Raw genomic sequence first — 11,173 nt, 5'->3', positions numbered from 1 at the left:
TGAAAGAAGAATGGACAAATAAAATATGGCACACTTTACATGAAGAAATAGTATGCAAGGATTAACTTTGCCTTTGCAAAGTATTGAAATATCATGGACACATATTTGCTTTATATTACATGAAAACATGTACTTTATATATACAATATTTAATATGATCTCCAAATTATGTAAAGGTTAAAATATAAAGCATGAGAGAAGTACAGATTTCCCACTATCTAAAAGTAGAGTTTTTCTATGAAAGCTTTTGCAAGCTAAAATGGCATAAAGCAAAAAAGCAATTACTATTTTGTAAAATGAAAGTTTTCTTCAGATTTTGTTTGGTTAGTGAAAATAGCTAGTACTAATGTAGGTTTTTCGTAAAAGCAAGTTGGAGCAAAGCAAAGAGGGGATAATTGTGGGGGGATATATCTGGGGAACCTGTATACCAAAAATGTTATAGAATTATCAGTGATTACATCCGATATTATGGGTACTCTTTTTTTTCCTATTTTTCTATTTTCTGTATCCCAAATATTTTTTTATGAGCACATATCAATTTTTAAAATGAACAAAAATACATCCATCAAAATTATTTTTAAAATGAACCTTAGCATTTGGAAGGCTTTTTGAGTAGGAACTACCATTTTATTAAAACCTAAAATAATCTAACACTGACACTGGAACCACCCCCCACAACTATGTTGAAAGATGTCATCTGAATAGCGTGGATTACACCTCCACAAAACTAGATTACATCCCTAATTCATTATTATTTTAGAAAACTCACCTTTCAACCACCTGCAATATGGGCCATCATTCATATCGAACTTAATTAGAAAACAGTTTGGATGTTGGAGGAATTCCTAATTTAAATCAATTAAAGGGAAACTTGTCAAGTTAGCTTTGGGTTTGCTTTTCTCTATTCTCACAGCAGGACTGAAGAGATCTGTCTTCCCCAATCTCCTTGTCTTCATCCAGGATTATGTCATAGTGTTCAGTGTGTAAATCTAGGGACTTATGGTGACAATTAGCATCTGAGACTCCTGCCACAGCTAGGAGAAGGAGGCTGGGTGACAAACGAAGCCATCCCAGGATTTCACACTGGAAATTCTTTGATGGGTGCTTTCATTCACAAATGACATATCTCCACTTGGTGGGGCAAGGCAACCCCATTCTTTAGCCCTGTTTCTGTTCTATGTTGAGAGCTCTTCTTCCTTCCCTCCCCATGCCCTAAATCCTATTGTGTCACAGTTAATCTAGTTATCAAATGGAAAAAGCATGTCAGATAGCGACTATTTAAGGAGCACATTCTTTTCACTGAGTAGATCATTACAGGTCCTTTACTTCTGCATTGCTAAAATAAGATTCTTTGCCTTATCTGTCACCTACCCATATCCCTGCTGGCTTAAAATATGTGCTCCCTCTCTACCCAACTTATATAGAACTACTTTCTGTGTAGTAATTTCGCTCATTTCCATGCATTCTAAAATCATTATCTGCCAAGCAATGTGGAGGTACCTGAATGGACCAAGTGTTCCATCTGGGGAAAGAGGAAGGAGAAGAGGAGTCAAGCCCCACAGAATCCACAGATAAGCAGCCAGAATGTGAGAGTGAATCAGACAGTGATACACTGTGATATGTTGCATACGTATATGTATGTATATTCTAAAATCAGGACATATGATTATATATATATATATATATATATATATATGCCATACACACACATATATATGTATATACATATATATATGTATGTGTGTGGATATAGATATAGATAGATATATGCTATATCTCTCAAGCTTTGGATCATAAGAATAGGGACTAAGTTTTAACAATCTTTAGTATCCAAGGATATAGATTACTCTGGGTTTACTAATTTGATTGAATGAATGGAAAAAAAACAGCTGTCATGTATTACTTTTGACTACAAAAGCAGTAGAAGATTTGAAAGTGCTTGAATTTCTGATTCTAATTTGAGAAAATAATCCAGGATATTTGAAAGGAGACATACTTTTAAATTCTAGGTTATAGTCTGTTATAGATAGAGTAAACCAAAAGAAATTTCCAGACAAGAATCTAAAAAGTCTAGACTACATTATGATTATGTATTTGGGATATTTGATGGAAAACCCTGGACTGGAGGTTAGAAGACTATTCACGGTTTCAACCTCTATAGTTGAAGTAGATTTAAACGTCAAGACAGTTACCCAAGTAATTAAGGTGACTATATTTTCTTTTTTCCTCACATAACTTTTATGTGTAACATTGTCTCCTATCAGATTGTAAACTCCTTACGGTTAGAAATCCCACTCTTCTTTGAGTTTGGAGAATCGCCTCTCAAGAACTGTGTCTTAAGGGGCGCCTGGGTGGCTCAGTCGGTTGAGCATCCAACTTCAGCCCAGGTCATGATCTCGCGGTCCGTGGGTTCGAGCCCCGCATCGGGCTCTGTGCTGACAGCTCGGAGCCCGGAGCCTGTTTCAGATTCTGTGTCTCCCTCTCTCTCTGACCCTCCCCTGTTCATGCTCTGTCTCTGTCTCAAATAAAAAAATTAAAAAAAAAAAAAAGAACTGTGTCTTAGCAGATGCTCATTTGTTTGAGTGTTGTTGACTAGCTCCTGTAGAATGAGCAGCATCCTGAGATATCAGTTATTTACCTTTTTGGTAATTTTCTCAGGTGCCTCAGTGACAGTTTATCAGAATCCCCTCTGAAGGGCTGGTCCAATATGGAAAAGCCCAGGATGGAGAGGGTGCAAGGGGGAAACTAGAGGTGTCTAAGGCATGCCATTAACTTTTTAAAAAAACCTTTATGCTGCTTTAAAATCATCTTGGACACTTTTTAAAGGAAGATTTCTAGGCTCACCCCCAGATATTCTGACTTGATGTTCCTGGACTATAGCTCAGAAATACACATTTTATTTTATGTATTTATTTTTTATTGAGATGTAACTGACATACAACATTATATTAGTTTCAGGTATACAGCATAATTATTTGATATTTGTATATACTGCAAAATGATCACAATAGGTCTAGGTATTATCCATCATGTATATATGTTATAAAATATATTAGGTAGAATACTGAGATCTTGCTACATAAATAGCTACAGAGATCTGGGAGGACTGAAGGGAGCAGCTGCTATGTCTCTCTGCACAGGTCACTGGAAACTCATGGGGAGGGGAATTGTTGGGGGAGCCTGGTCATGACCAGATGGAGAGAGGATCCCCGTGGATGCTATCTCGGATAAGAAGTCTGATGTGAGGGAAAGAAAGAGAGAGGCTAACAGCCCAGATGTCATGATGGAGTAACAGGTAGGGGCCAAAGAGTTCACAACGCTTGGGAATTACTGGATAAGACCATGTACCATGTCCCTCACCAGCACAGTGCCAGTCACCATCTTTTCACTGTTGACTATCAGTGAGGCAGCTCCAGCAGGCAGGGTGTCCAAGATCAGCAGGGCCAGTGTCCCACTGGTCAGCATCCTCCCTTCAAACCTGTACTTGTCATATGTCTGACAAGAGACGCAATCAAGGTTGGCAGTGGCAGTCACTTTCTGTAAAACACTGTGGTCACTCTGACAGGTGTCTGGCATCTTGATCTTCTCTGTAATCTCATTCATGTCCATCAGCTTTGCCTATACCTTCTTGAACTCATTCTCAATCTTGAACACACTCAGGGGTCATCTGCTATGCAATGGGTGGCTGAATGGAGATGTGAAACTGTTGGGTTTGGATTCATAGCTGGAAGTTGAGCACCTAAGTTGAGTCACAGAAATTAATGCCCATTACAGCAGTGACAGATTCTCTGGGTGCCAGGGGCTCAATTTCAGGATGCTAATACCTGCAGGCAGTTTAGGGGTGCCCATCTGCAGGCCCTTGGTGGGAGTATTGGAGCTGTTGGAAAAGTGGGTATGCACAGATACCATGTGGGGGCCCTGGACAAAAAGGCTGGATGCCCTCACCAGTTACAAGGTGCCACAGCTCCTGCCTTCCAACACTCGATACTGGACCCAGCAGCAAGGGCATCAGGGCCTTTTTTGTTTGTTTGTGAATGTCAGGCCCTCCAGGCCAGCAGCCAGACTGGTGGATACACTTGTAGGAGGAGACACAAGCTGGACGCTAGGAGGGAGAAGTCCTCTAGATCAAGCCAAGACATTTCTTTGGCTGCAGGGTTACTTGTTCCACAGGCAGGTTTTAATTTTGTTTTGTTCTGTTTTCTTCTTCCTTTCAGGAGGCAGGTTCCACCTGCTGCTCCTCAGGCTCCAATGTCTTCTCAAGCTGATGAGCTACAGCTGGCATCTCTGCCCTTACCTGAAGACAAACCTTCTCCTTGTCCCTCTGGCACCGTCTTCATTTTCCCCTTCTCATTTTCCTCCTCACTGGGTTCACTCTCACTCCTTCTCCCTTTCTCCTCACCTTCATCTTGGTCTTCACTATTGGACTCACTGGTGGACCCTTCAGCTGCTCTCACTGCTGCTCTCACTATCTGATTCACTCTTGGACTCTGGGTGTCTATCTGTGGACTCTGGGGGGCCTGACTCCTCTTCCTCTCTTTCCTCTTCTGCCATATTGAACACTTGGTCCATTCAGATACCTCCACGCTGCATGCAGATGTGTCTAGAACTTCTTCTGGCCAGTCTGGAAGCTCTTGGTATCCTGTGGCCTTGGATTTAGTAGGTGGGATAGTGAGCCTGGCTGGAAGTGGTCTGGTCTTTGAAGGATGACTCCAAGTCTGGGGTTGCTTTGGGTGCCAGGAGGAGCTTATTTGCATGGTGGCTGAGGGCTCCATCCTGCTCTGAAGAGAGGATAAAATGCCAGGTGAAGTGTGGTAAGTCACAGATATCATGGTTCTGGTGGGACTTGGCCAGACTTAGTATATACAGGGTCAACAGCTTGTTCTGCTTAGGGTTGGTCAGGTAGAGCTTGGCTGCCAAGTTGATGACCTGCAGTTTGATGGTGTCCTGCTCTGCTGTGAAGGACTTGGCCGCTTTTCCCAGGACATCAGGTGAATACTGGAGACTTGCTCACAGTACTCATCAATGAGCCACAGGATCCTGGCTCAAGCCAGGAGCACCTAGATGTTGTCTGTGAGCTTTGCCAGCTTATGAACTCTCGTGCTGTGCTGGCTGCATCTGCAGCAGCTTCTTAATGATGACCACTGACTCTGTGATGAATAGCGCATCACGGTGAAACTGGCTGCATCAGGCCATTGAGGCAGGTGTCACAGACTCATCCTATGTTAGCTGCACAGCGTCCAATGGCCTGGATCGTGATGCCCTAAAGTCTCTGACCATGCTGTGCATATAGGTCTGGCATTTCTGTCGGACAATAAGGATTTTAGTTTCATTAACTAGTTTGCTCAGCACTTCCAGCTTTAGGATTTTGATCTGGGTGGAGTTGATCAACCTGATGTAGAAGCTCTTCAGACTTGGTTGAAACATACTGGATGCTTGATGGTGGGCCCATAATGCACCTCACTGCAGAGAGAACAGCGTCCAAGGTACCTGGGAACTTGGGGTAGAGCAAGGGGCAGTAGGTGTGGGGACGGGAGGTGGGCCAAATAGAACAGAGTAGAAGACAAATTGGAGGAGGGCAATAGTAGGAAGAGGGCAGGATTGGGGTCAGTGCAGGGGTGGGTGGGCCAAGATAGAGGGCTGCATGATTGATGTGCCCAGGATCATGAAGGCTTTTTTTTTTTGAGAGCACAAAATATTTTATTTAACAATTTTCAGTGTAACAAATGTGCATTTTGGAAAAATAGGAACTCCTGCCTCAGAGGAAGCTTCTTGGATCAAAGTCATTGGCAGGAGCCACAGAGAACACTGGGCAGTGCTGGACTAGAAGAAGCTGAGGAAGCCAAGAGGGTCCCACATCTCAGGAATCATATCAAGTGCTGACCTAGGGGACATAAGAGACTGCTCTGTCAGCAAGGCCAGGCATTTCGCAAAGTGACAAGAATAACTGGATCTGGTCATACAAAACTCCAGAACATTTTGGAAAACATTTTGTGGGTCTTTCCTAGATGATCAAGTGAACCAGAAAAATGCAAAGACCTGTGCTAATTACACTTGTACACAGTTTCTACACTTAGACTTAAAATACCATACAAACTGTTGGGGCTCCTGGGTGACTCGGTTGATATCTGATTCTTGACTTTGGCTCAAGACCTGAACCCAGTGTCATGAGACTGAGCCCCGCATCACTCTGCACTGAGCTTGGAACCTACTTAAGATTCTCTCTCTTGGGGCGCCTGGGTGGCTCAGTCGGTTAAGAGTTTGACTTTGGCTCAGGTCATGATCTCACGGTTTGGTTCATGAGCTCAAGCCCACATCAGGTGATCTGCTTTCAGTGTGGAGCCTGCTTTGGATCTCCCCCCACCCCACCCCCAATCCCGTCTTTGCCCCTCCTCCACGTGTGCTCGTTCTCAAAGAAAATTCTCTCTCCTTTTGCCCCTCTGCTCTGCTCATGCTCTCTCTGTCTCTAGAAAGGAAGGAAGGAAGGAAGGAAGGGACGGAGGGAGGGAGGGAGGGAGGGAGGGAGGGAGGAAAAGAAAGAAAGAGAAAAAAAAAAACACTAAATAAATGAGAGGCACCTGGGTGGCCCAGGTTATGCTCTCTTGGCTTTGCGCTCACAGCTTGGAGCCTGGAGCCTGCTTCGGTTTCTGTGTTTCCCTCTCTCTCTGCCACTCCCCTGCTTGCGTGCTCTCTCTCTGTCTCTCAAAAGTGAATAAACATTAAAAAAAAAAAAAAAAAAACCTAACTAAATAAAAATAAAATACTGGCAAACTACGTTCTTCCCGCAGAATATACAGAAATTAATTTCTGAAGATTTTTATAAATATTTCAATCTTTTCTTCAGTCCATTCAGACTTAAGAAGGCAGATAGCTTTAAGAACAGTCCATGAAAGCTCAAAACTTTGAGTCCAATAAGAGGAGGCCTTCCTTTGCAATTTCAGAGGGTAACACTCACCCTATCAGCTGAAGAAGATCTTCCTGTGGCAGGAATAACACCACCTGTGGGTGATGGACCGCACCTGGTGGGGGGAGGGGCCTAGATTTCGAAACAAAGATGGCGAGACGCTGGAGCCGAGCAGGTCGGGAGCCCGCCTGTCGGCCAGCAGCCTCTGAGTGTGTGTTAAATTAGACGCCCTGGCACCTCAGACCCACGGTTTGCGATTAGAAAATGCGCATCTTTCACAGAGAGTCTCGGCACTTCCGGACGGGCCGCCTCTGCTGAGCCCTGGGACGGGTGAGTCCACCGTTGTCCGGTTGTTTGTAGTCCTGTGGGTCTCGCGCTCAGGAGCCCTCCTGGCTTTCAGAATTAGGGTGTTTTGGGGGCTCCTCCCTGAGGGGAAGGCCCCACTTCTCCACACTGTACGTGGCTGTGGACTTCAGGTGGGGCTGGTGATTGGTGCACCTCAAGACTCTCCTTCCTGCTTCCTTGTGGTCCTTCTTTCACTGGATATGCACGAGTTGCTCAGCTGAGATGTTAGGGTTTTTTTCAGAAGGAGTTGTTCCATATGTGCACGCAGATTCGGTTTGTCTGTGGGACGAGGTGAGCTCAGGATCTTTCTACCTCCCCATGTTGAACCCAGGAACGTTCTGGAGTCTGGAAGCCCCAGAGCAGCGTGTCAGCATGGTTGGGTGAGGGCCCTACACTTTTTAAACATGCATTAACTATTCTTTTATATACGGGCGGTGATATGGAGAACAAAGACAAAAAAATTAAATTTCCTTATAACTTAGAGCTCATGGACCTTCCTCAAGCTACTCATCTTCCGTAATGCTAATAATTTGTTAGAGGCCAAGGCAATCCTAGTTTGATACTAGCCTACCTTCCAGCTCCGGTTAGGTCTACTTTAACATATGAAAATGCCTTTGGAAACTTCCTTTATCTCTACTCCTACCGCTGTTCTCCAAGATAGACCTTAGCAGTCAATATCCAAGCATATGGTGCACTGATATACATGTGAAGGGTCTCATGACTAAGGTTTTACTAGACAGTAAATGACCTTACTCTAACAGCAGCTAACCCCTCAAAGTCCTGGAAACCTTGCTTCCAAATTCCTTAGAAGCTTAGGCTTTCCCTAACCGCCTCCCAACTTGTAAGTGTATAATCAACCATTCCTCCCAACCCCATTGCAACTCTTTCTGTCCATGGGTTCTGTCTCCATACTTGAATAAAACCACCTTCTTTGTGCTGAAGACTCCTCAAGAACTCTTGATTGACCTTTCACTTCCAGACCCCAAAATTTCACATCACGTGGTTCATGGACCATACACTGAGAAACGACCACTTGTGCTGCTACCATGAGGAATATCACCCTTTTCATTCCTCCTCCCACTTAATAGTAGTCGTGGAAAACAGCAAAATAGCACTATCAGTGTGATGTTTTAGTTCTAGTTCTACAGAACTTTCGTTGAAAGTTTGTTATTTTTCCATCTCATCACAATTGACACCTGTTCTCCATCAGCATAACAACCAATGTCCCATTAAAAATATCCAGGCATTACTTGAAAAAGTAAAAGTGTTTTTCATTGGTGTTTCACTTCAAGATATATCTTCTTGTGGGTTTTGGCATGTTTTAATTCTCCAACAATGAGCCGTGTAAGGGTCTAGAGGCAGAGGGCTTCTCCCCTCTTGGCACTGGGTTGATAGAAAACACACATAGCAAATGAAGAGTTAACAAACAAAAACCAGTTATGTTCAAAATACAGCATCCATATGTTTGTATATACTTGTAAATGCATAGGGACATCTTTTTCCCCCTGCAAAACATACCCTGAACTTTCCTGGGCTATCCTCAGGGAAGGGAACTGGACTTTGGGAATAGTCATCTGGCCTTTTATTATTTTAATTTTCTGTTAGTGTCATATTTCAAAATTTCATTTAAGTTGTTTTCATTTTGTTTTACAATTGTCAAATTTTTCAAACACCTTGAATACAGATTTTTAAAGTTGGCCATAATACATTGAAAAATGTTTTATCCTTATGTATATACTAATAACAATGGAAGATTGTGCAGGTGGTAACACTGTAAGTAGGATTGAAAATCACTAGATTTTCGGTAGAAAAAAACATATATCGTACTGGGTGGCAAAGTATATTAACAGAGCAACCTGATAGCAGTCAATTGATAAGAATTGCAAACTTGAAAAATACTGTGATCACTTGTAAGATCAGGCATAAATAATACTAGGAAGAATTCTGAAACATGGAAAAAACCAAGTTGTAAGACACAGCAGGGCTGCACAGCACTTTAGGACACATTAAAAAGATGAAAGATGGGACGCCTGGATGACTCAATTAAGCTTCTGATTGTTAATCTCGACTGAGGTCATGATCAGGTTTTGGGTTTGAACCCTGTGTTGGGCTCCGTGCTGACAGTGTGGAGCCTGCTGGGGATTCTCTGTCTCCCTCTCTCTCTGCCATGTTCATTCTTGTGCTCTCTCTCTCTTTCAAAAGTAAATAAACAAACAAACCCCAAAAGAACGAGAAGAAAGACCAGACCAGCACAACTTACTCTAAGATCTGGATGCTGTTTGCTGAACGACACTGGCTCGTGGTTCTTAATTTCTTGAGAAAGAACTAGACAATCATTTTGGAGTCTGCTATACACCCCCATGTAGTCTATTATTGATATTTACAGTTAGGTTAGCAGAGTAAAACACTCCTGGCTCTCATTATACGTTTGATCAAATTGGATCTCAGTAAATTTTTTCAGTTATATACAGAAGCAGTTACTTTGTAATAAAACCTGTACTAAATTCTGGTTGATAGGGTTCAATAAGCATTTATTGGTCACCTAATAGGAGTTGAGTATAGAGCATCTATTCAATAAAATCATAAAGATCCCTGCTGTCAAAGAGGTTACATTATAAGTGAGGGCGGGTCAGTTCAGCAGGGAAGGCAGTTCTTTTTCAGGTGTTTTTACCTAGCAATGAGTACTATGAATTCAATGAAACAGAGTCCTACAGTAGAGTATTTGGGGGTGGGAATGATGGTGGGGTCTGAGAGAAAATATATGAAATGAGGCCTGAGTGACTCTAACAAAAATCTGAGACAAAGGATGATGTTTCAGAGAGTACAGCAAATAAAAAAGCTCTGGACAGAAATGGAGCTATTAACATCAGCTAGGTTAAAGGATTCACCTGAAAAGTAGTTTAGTGGCCAAATAAGTACTCACCCCCTAATCATCTTCTGATATGCTTAACAGGTTCAGTGCTGTTCCTGAGAACTTGCTGTTTTGCTTAATCAAGCACCACTCAATTTCAGATGTTCTACCTAACTCCTTACCCAGGCCGAATACATGGACACAAACACAAAGTCTGCTCATAGACTTACTGCACACAACCTCACAATGCTCAGTGGGGTGCTGGTTTGATAATCACACCTGGGAATAATTGATCTGGATGGTTCTGTCTTCATTTTTGAAAACACAGCCTTAGGACTATGCCAAGCAAGGATGAGCTTTCTTTAATTCTGTGTTTCAAGTGTACTTCCCATGTGTTCTGCTCTGGCCTTCTTGGGTCCATCAGTCTCCTCCCTTGCCCTGTTATGTTGGTCGGGAAAATGAGAGTGGGGCTCTCACCCCCTGCATATGTCAAATTTTATGTATGCATATCATAATCATCCTGGCCTTCTTGTTGGCTCAAATCTCTAAATGGATGAGGCTTTGACAAGTTGATGGTACTATTAACAAAAGAAGCAAATGAAGAATTTGCTAGACTCCATAAGTGAATGGACTATTCACACCTTGGATGGTTTTCTGTATTAAATAAGGGGTAAATACCTTCTTAAATTTTGATTTTTTTTTTAAATATTTTTTAAAGCCTTTTAAAATGTTTAAGTGTTTATGTATTTTTGAGACAGAGAGTGAGTGAGCATGCACTTGCACGAGCAGGGAAGGGGCAGAGAGAGAGAGAGAGAGAGAGACACACAGAGTCTGAAGCAGGTTCCAGGCTCCAAGCTGTCAGCACAGAGCCAGACACGGGGCTCAAACTCAACAACCATGAAATCAAGACCTGAGCCTAAGACAGATGCTCAACTGATAGTCACCCAGGTGCCTCAAATGTTTGTTTGTTTATGTAGAGTACATGAACGCATGAGGGGGGGGAGGGGCAGAGAACGAAGGTGAGAGAATCCCAAGCAGGCTCCACTTTGACAGGTGGTCCCCCATCCCCATGCAGA

At 42.8% G+C, this 11,173-nt stretch overlaps 1 pseudogene; it reads right to left on the bottom strand.

Moving 5' to 3' along the window:
- Positions 1-3,327: 3,327 nt before the first annotated feature.
- LOC115503515 lies at positions 3,328-5,424 on the bottom strand (annotated as a pseudogene).
- Positions 5,425-11,173: the final 5,749 nt, after the last annotated feature.

Source organism: Lynx canadensis, chromosome E2 (genome assembly GCF_007474595.2).
Source record: "Lynx canadensis isolate LIC74 chromosome E2, mLynCan4.pri.v2, whole genome shotgun sequence".
NCBI classification, from domain to species: domain Eukaryota; kingdom Metazoa; phylum Chordata; class Mammalia; order Carnivora; family Felidae; genus Lynx; species Lynx canadensis.
This window is presented reverse-complemented; position numbering and strand designations above follow the sequence as displayed.